The sequence below is a fragment of the Dendropsophus ebraccatus genome, chromosome 6, assembly GCF_027789765.1.
Source record: "Dendropsophus ebraccatus isolate aDenEbr1 chromosome 6, aDenEbr1.pat, whole genome shotgun sequence".
Lineage (NCBI taxonomy): Eukaryota > Metazoa > Chordata > Amphibia > Anura > Hylidae > Dendropsophus > Dendropsophus ebraccatus.
In genome coordinates, this window is record NC_091459.1 from 134,014,760 (window position 1) to 134,028,113 (window position 13,354).

General features: G+C 45.9%; 1 long non-coding RNA gene across 1 annotated transcript in view; it reads left to right on the forward strand.

Moving 5' to 3' along the window:
* Positions 1–305: 305 nt before the first annotated feature.
* The window catches only part of LOC138794468 (uncharacterized), a 105,896-nt gene continuing 92,847 nt past the window's right edge, over positions 306–13,354 (forward strand). The window contains exon 1 of the long non-coding RNA XR_011363450.1: positions 306–524. This is a non-coding gene — a long non-coding RNA (uncharacterized lncRNA). The remainder of the gene's footprint in view (positions 525–13,354) is intronic.

Here is a 13,354-nt window from a genome sequence, read left to right on the forward strand (position 1 = left end):
ATTGTAAGCCCATAGCAACCAATCACAGCTCAGCTTTCATGTTCCCAGAGCAATGTGAGAAATGAAAGCTGAGCTGTGATTGGTTGTTATGGGTCTCTTGCTATAAAACAGCACAATACATTTCCCTTAGTAGCCCGTAGCAACCAATCACAGCTCCCCTTTCACTTTACCAGGGCAAATAATATGTGAAAGCTGAACTGTGATTGGTTGCTATGGGCCTCTTGCTATAAAACAGCACAATGCATTTCCCTTAGTAGCCCATAGCAACCAATCACAGCTCCCCTTTCACTTTACCAGGGCAAATAATACGTGAAAGCTGAGCTGTGATTGGTTACTATCTGGAAACAAGGACGCTGTGTGATAAATCTACCGAGACCCCAACGGGTGTTTTTGTCTTGGCAGCGTATAGTCCTACAGCCAGTGGCAGAGGGAAGAGCTGGAGGAGAGTGACCAGCAGGGGGCGCTCCTGTGTGCCGTCCACCATGGTTGTAGTTCCCCTTTCCTCCTCACCTCACACAATAACGGTGAGTACGGCAGAGCGGCCATCTTTGGGGGGGGGGGGGGGGCAGAGCTGACAGGTACAGTGTAAGAGAGGTGGTGTATGGTGTTTTTAGTGTCCCACATTATCATTATTACACACTTACACCCTTGGACGCCGTGCTCCAATGTATAGTGACATATAAAATTCTGGTTTATAATAAATTCCCCCTATGTCTATTTTCTTAACAAGAAGAACACATTTTTTGCAAAAAAAACACATTTATTTAAGTTTTTGAATCATTTGCTGTCGGCGGTCGGGATGTCCCTCGGAGCGTGCTGTGGTGGTGGCGGCGGGGAAGCCGCTGAGCACTTTCTTGGAGATGATGGCCAGGCATTTCCTCAGCTCCTCGGTACTGGTGAAGCATCGCAGGATCAGTCTGATGCTCTGTAGGAAGCCGATCAGCATCCTGCTGGTGGTTGTAGTCCAGGACAATGTCGCACTCGCTTTGATTGCTTGCAGATCGCTGGTGCTGATGGTGGAAATCCACGTGATCCGCTCACCGGCAGTAGTAGTGGTGATCCAGGTGGCTGTGGTCATCCAGATCTCCAGGAAGCTGGTGAGGGTGGTGGTCCAGATGATCAGATCTCTTGTGCTGCAGATCCAGGTGATGAAATCACAGGCGGTGGTGATCACACTCACTGGCTCTACAGCAGCTGTGATCCAGGTCAGCAGGTCACTATTAGTGAAAGTTCAGCTCAGCAGGCGGCTTGTGGTGGATATCCAGCTAAGCAGGTCATTGAAGGTGGTTGCTGCACTTTGGAGATGGCTGGTGATGGAAATGAGGTCACAGGTGGTCATATTCCAGTTGGGCAGGTCTCCAATGGTGTTGTTTGGGCTCTGCATTTTGATGGTGCTGGAGTTGCTACGCTGCAGGTTGATGGTGGTGGAATTTGGTCTCTGCAGGTTTGTGGTAATCTTCCAGCTGGGCTGCTCTCTGATGTAACTGTTCAGCCACTGCAGGCCCCTGATTATGTTGTCCGATTATTTTAAATAATTCGCTGTCGGCGGTAGGGATGTCCCTCGGAGCGTGGTGTACTGGTGGTGGTGGGGAAGCTGCCGAGCACTTCCTTGGAAATGATGGCCAGGCATTTCCTTAGCTCCTCGGTGCTGCTGAAGCATCGCAGGATTAGTCTGATGCTCCGTAGGGCGCCGATCAGCATCCTGCTGGTGGTGTTCATCCAGGATAACGCCTCACTCACAGTTATCAGCCAAGCACACCTGTTGCAGCGGCTGGTCACCAAAGTGAGTAGCTGGAGGGTTGTGGCAACCCACACCAGCTTCTCACTTATGCTGCTCAGGATGGCTTGTAGATCGCTGGTGGTGATGGCAGACATCCACGTTATCAGCTCACCGGCGGTAGTGGTGGTGATCCAGGTGGCTGTGGTGTTCCAGCTCTCCAGGAAGCTGCTGCGGGTGAGGGTGGTGGTCCAGGCGATCAGGTCTCTGGTGCTGTAGATCCAGTTGACGAAATCACAGGTGGTGGTGATCACGCTCACTCGCTCTACAGCAGCTGTTATCCAGGTCAGCAAGGCGCTGTTACTGAAAGTCCTGCTCAGCAGACGGCTGGTGGTGGATAGCCAGCTGAGCACATCACTTACAGCAGATAACCAGCTGAGCAGGTCAGTAAAGGCGGTTGCTGCACTCTGGACATGACTGGTGATGGACATGAGCTCACAGTCGGGCAGGTCTCCAATGGTGGTGTTTGGACGCTGCAGGTTTCTGGTGGTGTAATTGGGCCTCTGCAGGTTGGGGGGAATCTTACAGCTGGTCTGGTCTGTGATGGTGATGTTCTCCCAGCTGAGCGGGTCGCTGATGGAATTGCCCCAGCTCAGCGGGTTGAAGAAGGGTTCAATCATGCTGAGTGGTTGTCTGGTGGAAAGACAGCCCACCAGGATTGGAACCAAATAGTAAAGGAGGTTGCCAAAAATGGCAAGCTCCCTCTCAATCCTCTCCTCTCTCTCCATGGATTGACGAAAAAACACTAGAAATAACTGTCAGTATACACAGGCAGAAAGCAAGGTAATACCAACAGTGTGATCGCTAGTGAGTCCCTAAGAACAGAGAATCTGGGGCTCGGCACCTTCTTTTATAGGGCCCTTGCATGACATCACCAATTATGTCACTTACGTGATGTCACTGCTTGTCATAGTGATGTCATGAGCATGCCCGGGCACGTTGTCAGGTTGTCAAGATGGAAGTTGTTGTTTTAGGTTGTTGCACATTGCACTGCAGTCTATTAGCCATGTCACCCACTGTACAATGTCAGATATGTATTACACAGAGCAGGAGTCCCGGGGGCAGGAGAGGGAGCATGGGGCTCCTGCCAGCCGTCTATTCAGTTGCTGATACATCTGAGTAGGGAGAGAGAGCAGCCTGGTCTCCATGGCGACCGCTGCAACCCCTATAGCTACACCACTGGGCATCTGATTACTGGTGGCAGAAGTAATTGGATGCAGCCCTAGACCATAGGTTATATCTATGTTTTCCAGGACTCCCTAGGGCGGCATCCAACTTCTTTAGCCTCTGGTAATCAGATGCCGGATGATGGGACCCGAGCATGCTCCAGCGGTGCTCATCTCTACTGACCACATAAGCTGGCTGCACTTTATTCTCTCAGTGGTCAAGAGACTTGTGTTCTTGGAATTGGTGGTGGTCCTAGTGGTCAGACTCCCACCCATCAGCTTTTGACTCTTGATGTTGAGGATACACCTGTATTTTTGCTCAGTATTTTTGGACAGTATTTTGCAACCAAAACCAGGAGTGGATTGAAAACACAGAAAGGCTCTGTTCACACACTGCTGAAATGGAGTGGATGGCCGCCATTTAATGGCAGATAACGGACGTTTTTATATTAAATAAAAATTATTTGTCCTTAAATGGCGGCCATCCACTCAATTTCAGCAGTGTGTGAACATAGCCTTTCTGTGTTTTTAATCCACTCCTGGTTTTGGTTGCCAAATATTGTCCAGAAATCCTGTGTGTGAACATAGCCATAACAGGGATACGTAAGTGATCCCAACCTAGAGCTCCCCAGAGGTTGCAGAACTACCCACAATATCCAAACAGCCTTCTTCAGTCCTGAAAGGGTTAAACTCTAAAGGAAAACCTAAGGCTATCAGGGCATGATGGGAGTTGTAGTTTTACAAAAGCTGGAGACAGGTTGGAGAACATTTATTTATTCATGTTAACCCCTTAGGCCACTGTTGGGTTTACATATACATTATATGGTTTTCCTAAAAGGTTTGTTCACAAAAAAAAATATCTTTCAAATCAGCTGATGCCAGAAATTTGTAATTTACTTTTTATAAAAATCTCAAGTCTTCCAGTACTTATCAGCTGATGTATGCCCTGCAGGAAGTGGTGTTTGTTCCAGTCTGACACAGTGCTCTCTGCTGCCATCTCTGTCCATGTCAGGAACTGCACAGAGCAGCAGCAAATCCCTATAGGAAACCTTTTCTGCTCGCCAGACTGGAAAGTATACACCACTTCCTGAGGCACATGCAGTAGCTGATAAGTACTGGAAGACTGGAGTTTTTTTTTAATTGAAGATGATTACAAATCTCTGGCAGTTGCTGGGACCAGTTGATAGGAAAGGTTTTTTTTGCTTTTTTGGGGGTAAACTATCCCTTTAAAGCGTCCATCCTACCTCCTAGTGAGATTGGTCCCCTAAGGTGGAGATGGGGAACCTTCAGCCCTCCAGCTGTTGCACAACTACAATTCCCATCATTCCTGGACAGCCAAAGCCAGGCATGATGGGATTTGTAGTCATGCAACAGCTGGAGGGCCAACGTTAGCCCATCCCTGCCCTATAGGTTTGATTGCAGAAGGGGGGGGGGGGGGTCTGACTGCTGAGACGCTACCGATCCCGGGAATCCTGAAGATAATGTGGATTTAGGTCCTGAAGTAGGAAACTCCATCTGAGTTGCTGTGTGTCACATCATGTCCTACACAGCAGGTTTTGTGAACTGCTGCCGTCTATGATAGAAAAGTGTCAGGGCAGTTTCTAGGCCATTTTGGCAACAGGACGAATCCTGACAAAAGCGCCCTCATTCCCCCCCCCCCCCCCCCCCCCCCCCCCCTTACACTTTTCTTTCAACTTCCTTCCCTTTTCCCTTGTATAGGGTCTCATACAGTAGAAATTGCACTGTTTGGGGTCACCACGCGTAAGTAGGTGTGTGGGTTTCCCCCTGTACGTATGATCTCCTGCTGTACCCCCATAAAATAATAATGTTCCCTGCTGTCCCCTAATAGTCAGGTAGGTCCACTGCAGACACATATGCCCTTATACTCAGGTATGCCCCCTGCATCCAGATTTGCCCCATGTAGCAAGACATGCTAGATACATAGATAGATAGATAGATAGATAGATAGATAGATAGATAGACAGACAGACAGACAGACAGATAGATACAGGGGCGTAGCTAATGTCCCTTGGGCCCTGGTGCAAGAGTTCAACTTGGGCCCCCCCTTCCATGATCAAGCGATGCGATAGATATAGATAGATAGATAGATAGATAGATAGATAGATAGATAGATAGATAGATAGGAGATAGATAGATAGGAGATAGATAGATAGGAGATAGATAGATAGATAGATAGATAGGAGATAGATATATCAAGACCAATATTACCAATAATACCAGTATATAGGACGGAAATATCACCATACATATTACCGCCATACTGTTACAGACCAAATCCTGTATACTGACCAATAATACCAACCAGTATACAAGGGGCAAATATTGCCACCACAACCATCACCACAATATTGTTACTGACCACAACCTGTATACTGAATCCAATAATATACTGTACCAGATTACAAGTAACAAATAATCCCATCACATACTGACTAACACTGCCACATACTGACTAATGTCACTGCTGCTAATGAACAACAACCACTGTACACAGATCACCATCACCTCATCCAGTCATATAGAGGTGGCCCCAGCTCTACACAGGGTCTATACACCATATACATCACAGTGCAGTTACAGTATATCAGGTGACTCACAGGGGACGTCTTCTCTGATCGGAGTTCTTTCCTTTTCCTCATCTTCTCCATCTGTCCTGGGCCGTTATGAGAACTTCTCAGAGCCACGAATCCACAGAATCTGCCAGACAGACATATTAGTCTCCTCACTCTATCACCATCCTCATCTCTCTACACACTGCAAATCTGTATTGGCCCCTTTACACCCTCATTTAGTGGGTAGGCTGACTCTATGTGACCCCCTTACAGTATATGTGCCCCTCTGTGTAGAGATGGCCCCATGTGCATCTCCTTGTGAGCCCCTCTCAGTGTAGTCCCCCTTATAGATGCCCCCCTCTGTGTAGTGTCCCTTACAGACTGCCCATCTCTTGTATTCCCTTTTATAGATGGCCCCCTTTGTGTAGCACCCCTTACAGATGCCCTTTTTGTTGTCCCCCTCTGCCCCTCTTATAGATGCCCCCCTTATGTTGCCCCCCATAGAGGGCCCCTGTGGTGACCCCCTGTGTTGTCCCCTTATAGATGCCCCCCTCGTGTTGTCCCCCTTATGTTGCCCCCCCCCCTGTGTTTTCCCCTTACACATGCCCCCATATAGATACCCCCCTTGTAGATGCCCTCCCTGTGCTGTGCCCTTATACATGCCTCCCTTATGTTGCCCCCCATATAGATGCCCCCACTGTGTTCAATATAGTAAACGGAGACAGCACTTAGGTGAAGGTGAAAAAAATCGTGGCTTTATTCACACCCCTGCGACGTTTCGGCTATACACACTAGCCTTTCTCAAGCCTTTCTCTAGTGTGTATAGCCGAAACGTCGCAGGGGTGTGAATAAAGCCACGATTTTTTTCACCTTCACCTAAGTGCTGTCTCCGTTTACTATATTGTTTGGAGTCCGGATTTTTTGAGTTCAATCTGGTGAGGCGTGCACTACTCTAATTTTTATTATCTTTTTTGCCCTTTTGGCTGTTAGTGCTGTTACCTTTTGTATACTCAGCCAGGGCCGTGTCTAGCACCGTGCAGGCCGGGCCAGTGCACGGGGCGCTGACAGCTAGGGGGCGCCCTCCCTCACCACACAGCATCAGTGATGTTCTGCACAAGGCTCGGACTTTGGAGCGCCCCCACACACAGTACCTGGCTCCTGGGGGCTCCTTTGTGGCCTGTGACCAGAGGGAAGAGGATAGAGGAGGCAGCAGGGACTCCCCCATACTCCCCCATGTTCCCCCCTGCGGCTCTGCTGATGATCCAGCACAGGCAGCAGCTCCAGTCTGAGAACGTCTCCTCCCCCGACCCGGCCTGGACACAGCTGAGGAGAGCGTCTATGTAAGTGCTGCTGTCTGTCTGTAGGGGGAGAGGGGGGGTCACTGTGGGGGATCAGCAGTGTTGGGGTGTATGTGATTGTTGGGTGGGGGGGCAGCTTCATACCCCACAGTCTATGCTTTCTCATCTTCCCTCTAACTTTCATCCTTTCCCCTTAGCTCTCAAGACTCTGCAGCTTCAGTCAGGAGGAGGGGGTGGGGGAGGGTTATTAGCATAGGACCTGTGCCTGGTGATTTAACCCTTCCTAGACTGCACCCAGCTACAAAAAACTACTCCACTATATTTGTGTGTAAATGTGCAAAGGTATGTGTGATATCCTATGTAATGTATAGTGTGCTGTGTGTGATATCCTATGTAATGTATAGTGTGCTGTGTGTGTGATATCCTATGTAATGTATAGTGTGCTGTGTGTGATATCCTATGTAATGTATAGTGTGCTGTGTGTGATATCCTATGTAATGTATAGTGTGCTGTGTGTGATATCCTATGTAATGTATAGTGTGCTGTGTGTGTGATATCCTATAATGTATAGTGTGCTGTGTGTGATATCCTATGTAATGTATAGTGTGCTGTGTGTGATATCCTATGTAATGTATAGTGTGCTGTGTGTGATATCCTATGTAATGTATAGTGTGCTGTGTGTGTGATATCCTATGTAATGTATAGTGTGCTGTGTGTGATATCCTATGTAATGTATAGTGTGTTGTGTGTGTGTGATATCCTATGTAATGTATAGTGTGCTGTGTGTGTGATATCCTATGTAATGTATAGTGTGCTGTGTGTGATATTCTATGTAATGTATAGTGTGCTGTGTGTGATATCCTATAATGTATAGTGTGCTGTGTGTGATATCCTATGTAATGTATAGTGTGCTGTGTGTGATATCCTATGTAATGTATAGTGTGCTGTGTGTGATATCCTATGTAATGTATAGTGTGCTGTGTGTGATATCCTATGTAATGTATAGTGTGCTGTGTGTGATATCCTATGTAATGTATAGTGTGCTGTGTGTGATATCCTATGTAATGTATAGTGTGCTGTGTGGGATATCCTATGTAATGTATAGTGTGCTGTGTGTGATATCCTATGTAATGTATAGTGTGCTGTGTGTGTGATATCCTATGTAATGTATAGTGTGCTGTGTGTGATATCCTATGTAATGTATAGTGTGCTGTGTGTGATATCCTATGTAATGTATAGTGTGCTGTGTGTGATATCCTATGTAATGTATAGTGTGCTGTGTGTGATATCCCATGTAATGTATAGTGTGCTGTGTGTGTGTGATATCCTATGTAATGTATAGTGTGCTGTGTGTGATATTCTATGTAATGTATAGTGTGCTGTGTGTGATATCCTATAATGTATAGTGTGCTGTGTGTGATATCCTATGTAATGTATAGTGTGCTGTGTGTGATATCCTATGTAATGTATAGTGTGCTGTGTGTGATATCCTATGTAATGTATAGTGTGCTGTGTGTGATATCCTATGTAATGTATAGTGTGCTGTGTGTGATATCCTATGTAATGTATAGTGTGCTGTGTGTGATATCCTATGTAATGTATAGTGTGCTGTGTGTGATATCCCATGTAATGTATAGTGTGCTGTGTGTGTGTGATATCCTATGTAATGTATAGTGTGCTGTGTGTGATATCCTATGTAATGTATAGTGTGCTGTGTGTGATATCCTATGTAATGTATAGTGTGCTGTGTGTGATATCCTATGTAATGTATAGTGTGCTGTGTGTGATATCCTATGTAATGTATAGTGTGCTGTGTGTGATATCCTATGTAATGTATAGTGTGCTGTGTGATATCCTATGTAATGTATAGTGTGCTGTGTGTGTGATATCCTATGTAATGTATAGTGTGCTGTGTGTGATATCCTATGTAATGTATAGTGTGTTGTGTGTGTGTGTGTGATATCCTATGTAATGTATAGTGTGCTGTGTGTGTGTGATATCCTATGTAATGTATAGTGTGCTGTGTGTGTGTGATATCCTATGTAATGTATAGTGTGCTGTGTGTGATATCCTATGTAATGTATAGTGTGATGTGTGTGATATCCTATGTAATGTATAGTGTGCTGTGTGTGATATCCTATGTAATGTATAGTGTGCTGTGTGTGATATCCTATGTAATGTATAGTGTGCTGTGTGTGATATCCTATGTAATGTATAGTGTGCTGTGTGTGTGATATCCTATGTAATGTATAGTGTGCTGTGTGTGATATCCTATGTAATGTATAGTGTGCTGTGTGTGATATCCTATGTAATGTATAGTGTGCTGTGTGTGTGTGATATCCTATGTAATGTATAGTGTGCTGTGTGTGTGTGATATCCTATGTAATGTATAGTGTGCTGTGTGTGATATCCTATGTAATGTATAGTGTGCTGTGTGTGATATCCTATGTAATGTATAGTGTGCTGTGTGTGATATCCTATGTAATGTATAGTGTGCTGTGTGTGATATCCCATGTAATGTATAGTGTGCTGTGTGTGTGTGATATCCCATGTAATGTATAGTGTGCTGTTTGTGTTCTATGTATGTGTGATGTCCATACTGTGTAGTATACAAGTATATATATATATATAATTGTATGTAAATACATATCTATTGATCTGTCTGTATATACACTACAGATGAGACAACTTAGGGTAGCTTCACACTTACCGGATTCGCAGCAGATCTCACGCTGCGAGTTTGGAAGTGTGATTTGCAATGGGGTTACATACCCACAACTCACAGCATGAAATCTGCTGCGAATCCGGTAAGTGTGAAGCTACCCTTACAGTAAGGTCCAGAACCAGACCCGCATGGTGCAGCTGTTGATAACGCAGCCTGGAAAAGAAAAAAGATAAAGCTACAGCATCCGATTCTGGTTCAGGTTCAAACTTACCATAGGTTTATAAGGGTACATCCACACATACCGCATTTGCAGTAAATTTCACGCTGGGAGTATCACAGTGAAATCTGCTGCTATACTGATTTCTATTACAGTCTATGGCGCTCCATTCTTCCATTCTTCCATTCCTGAGGCGGATTTTCATTCCTCTGGAAGAATGTATAGTGCCATATACTTGTAAAAGATAAAGCAAATCATTAACTTAGATTTTCCCGGTAATGCTACTAGCGGTGCCCGGAAGATGCCAAAATGCTTCCTTACCCTGTGTTCTATGTCTTCTGTAGAAATTTAGGTGCTGAAACGGTCTAATATTTTGGCGCATGAAACAAGCAGAGAGCCAGGAACTAGTCACCTGGGCTGTGACTAGTCATGGCCCTCTGCCTGTCTGTGAGCTCTGCAGGATGACTGACAGGAAAATAGGTCGGTTAGAAGCCTCTTTTCCTGTCAGTCATATCAGAACGCATCCTTTTTTTTTTTTTTAACGTACACAAAAATTCAGTCTACTGTGTCTTTGTGTATGTTAAAAAAACAGAAGTCAATGGAAAAACAGATCAGAACAAATGCACACGAGCATCCATTTTTCCATACATTTTTTTATCCGTTTTTTGGAAAAACATCGCAAAAAAGTAGTGTGAACCCAGCCTTAGTAAATTCAGAGGGGCCTGCTCCGGAACAAATGCGCCTCCAACTACAACAGCTGCAAACACTACAACTCCCAGCATGTACTGACAGTCCACAGCCCTCAGAATATACTGGAAGTTGAAGTAAAAATGAACAGACACCTCAAGGTGTTGTCATCTCACAAGCTATAACTTCCAGCATACCCTGAGAGCTTCATAAGTGTAAGGCATTCTGAGAGTTGTAGTTGTTATTTAATGAAGCTGTGGTGTCTCTTCTCACTGGTTCCTTCGGTAGGTGTCCCCCAGTATCAGCCCTCCCAGGAGTCCAGGACACATGTTCCATATAGGGGCGCTCTGCAGTGTGTGTCCCACCCAGACCTCGCACCTCACTCAGCAGTGATTGATAGCGGCCCCCCCATTAATAGGAGGTGTGGGGGGGGGGGGGGCGCTTTTCTCAGAGTCGCCCTGTTGCCAAAATGGCCTAGAAACTGCCCTGTACTCAGCCCCCACTGTGTTGTCCCCTTATACATTCCCCTCTTGTCAAGCAGATTAAAAAAAAAAAGAAAAAAAAAGCTCACCAAACACCTCGTTCCCCCGTCGCAGCTCCCTTCTCTCATTTCTTCTTCTGTGGTCTTCTGTAGTTGGACTGGCCCCCGGCTGATGCTCCGCTCCCTGGGGGTGTCCCTGGAATTGCCCGGCAGCACACGCACCAGGGAGCTGTGTAGGCCGAGGATGTTACTTCCGGCACGGGGAGTGACGTGCTCCCTGACCCGGAAGTAATTGCCCCAGCGTACACCGCTCCCTGGTGCGTGTGCTGCCGGGAAATCCCGGGGACACCCCCAGGTAGCAGAGCATCGGCCGGGGGCCTGGGAGAGGGGTGGGGAGGGGGGCCGTGGGCCCCCTTCCCTGGCGGGCCCGGTCGCGGCAGCGACCACGCCCGCTACGCCACTGGATAGATAGGAGATACATAGATACATAGATAGATAGATAGGAGATAAAAAGACAGACGGACAGACAGGAGAGAGAGGACATAGACAGGCTTACCAGCAGGGACACATATAGGCATGGAGAGGACGCTGCACAGGGAGACGCACACAGGCTGTGCAGAGGTCACCACACAGATGGGGAAGCACGGCCTGTGCTACAGATAATGCCGAATCTGCCCACACACAGTCGCGTGTCTGATTTACGTTGGGCACAGGTTTAGAAGAAAGTTAGCAGGCAGTAAGTTGGGCAGCCGCAGCGCTTTCTCACAGAGCCCTTTACTTCACCACACACTACACTGTCGGCTCCGTGTGACAGGAGCCGACAGTGCTCTAACTGCTCAGCCCTGGCTTGATTTTTTAAATGAACGTCCTCTCCTGGTCAATATCACAGAGATGGGGTCATGCACAGCCAAATCACTGGTGCTCATGGTGTGACATACCAAACAAGCCACAATTGCATATAAAAAAGAGAAAGTGTATGTCATAAATCACCAGGCACACAACTATATGTTCAAAAATATATAAACATCATCTTTATTAATATATTAGTACATACAGAAAACAACCCTACCCAAACCCAAAAACATTAAAAACACTGAAAATACCCAAAGAAATATCCAGGAGGAACCCTAAACCAATACATGGGGTCCCTACCTCCGCACACTCAGTTCCAAGATATACGAACACACACTCCACAAATAAATAACAAATGATACAAAAGTCACAAAGGAAACCAATGACTCATAATTACCAAAGTGCAAGTGTCTGTAATCAACAAAGTGCAATACACAATGTGCATATATAGTATACGCTTATGAAAGAAGTAAATAAGTCAAAAGGTTAACGAAACCAAGGTACATAAACTCTGGTGTCACCCCATGGAGTGTGGTCTGCTGAGTGGGGTCCAAAGCACCCTACACGTTACGTCCCGAACCCGGAACTTCATCAGGGGTACGCTCTGGTTGTATAGGGTTGCTTATATATCCATAAGTAATCATCATCAATACTGTACACATGAGAAAAAATATATAACTTACATGTGGAGGAGAGTCACAAGCCGCACGTTCATGGACACACACACACACAAAACGGCGTTCACGGCGTGCACACATTAGTTCTACGCATGCGCTACCTTCAGATAGTCTTCCCCATATCAAAGATGGCCTCGCTTCACCGAAGTACTGCGCATGCGTCGACCGCGTACCATCACACTCAGCGTTCCACCAGTGATAAAGATGGCCGCGTAGTTCCGGACCAAGACATGCGCCACATATGCTGCAATGAATTACCTCTCATTTAACCCCTAAAAATGACATATATGTTCATAACAAAGTAATAGAACGCCACGCACAATAACCTTGTTCACGTCAAGAAATTTAGTCAGTAAAGTAGCAGCACCAAGATCTAAAGCTGAAGCAAGAAGTCCATACGCATACGTGGTATCAACCCCACAGGACTTGGTTGTCCTGTAGGGAGGTAATTCACCATGTACTAATAAGGTGTATAGTCCCCAAAATACTGCAACGGCGGTGATCGGCGCTTATATACTAATCACTGTGCTACACAAAACTGTCCCCACATAAATATTTCATAGTATCATAATGGTAGAGTTTATGGCCAAATACTACGTCCTCATGATAAATTGAACAACCCATATACATTCGTAAGTATAATTTTTAAGCAGTCATCACCTGCAAAAAAAATCCATACATTGTAGGCATTTGTTATATCTTAAACACACGGAGATGACACCACATACACGCATTTCTTCCAAGAAATTAAGTTTAAAGGGGTAGTGCGCCAAAAAATTTTTTCTTTCAAATCAACTGCTGCCATGAAGTGTCAGAGATTTGTAATTTACTTCTATTAAAAAAATCTCAAGCCTTCCAGTACTTATCAGCTGCTGTGTGTCCAGCAGGAAGTGGTGTTTTCTTTCCTGTCTGACACAGTGCTCTCTGTTGCCTCCTCTGTCCATGTCAGGAACTGTCCAAA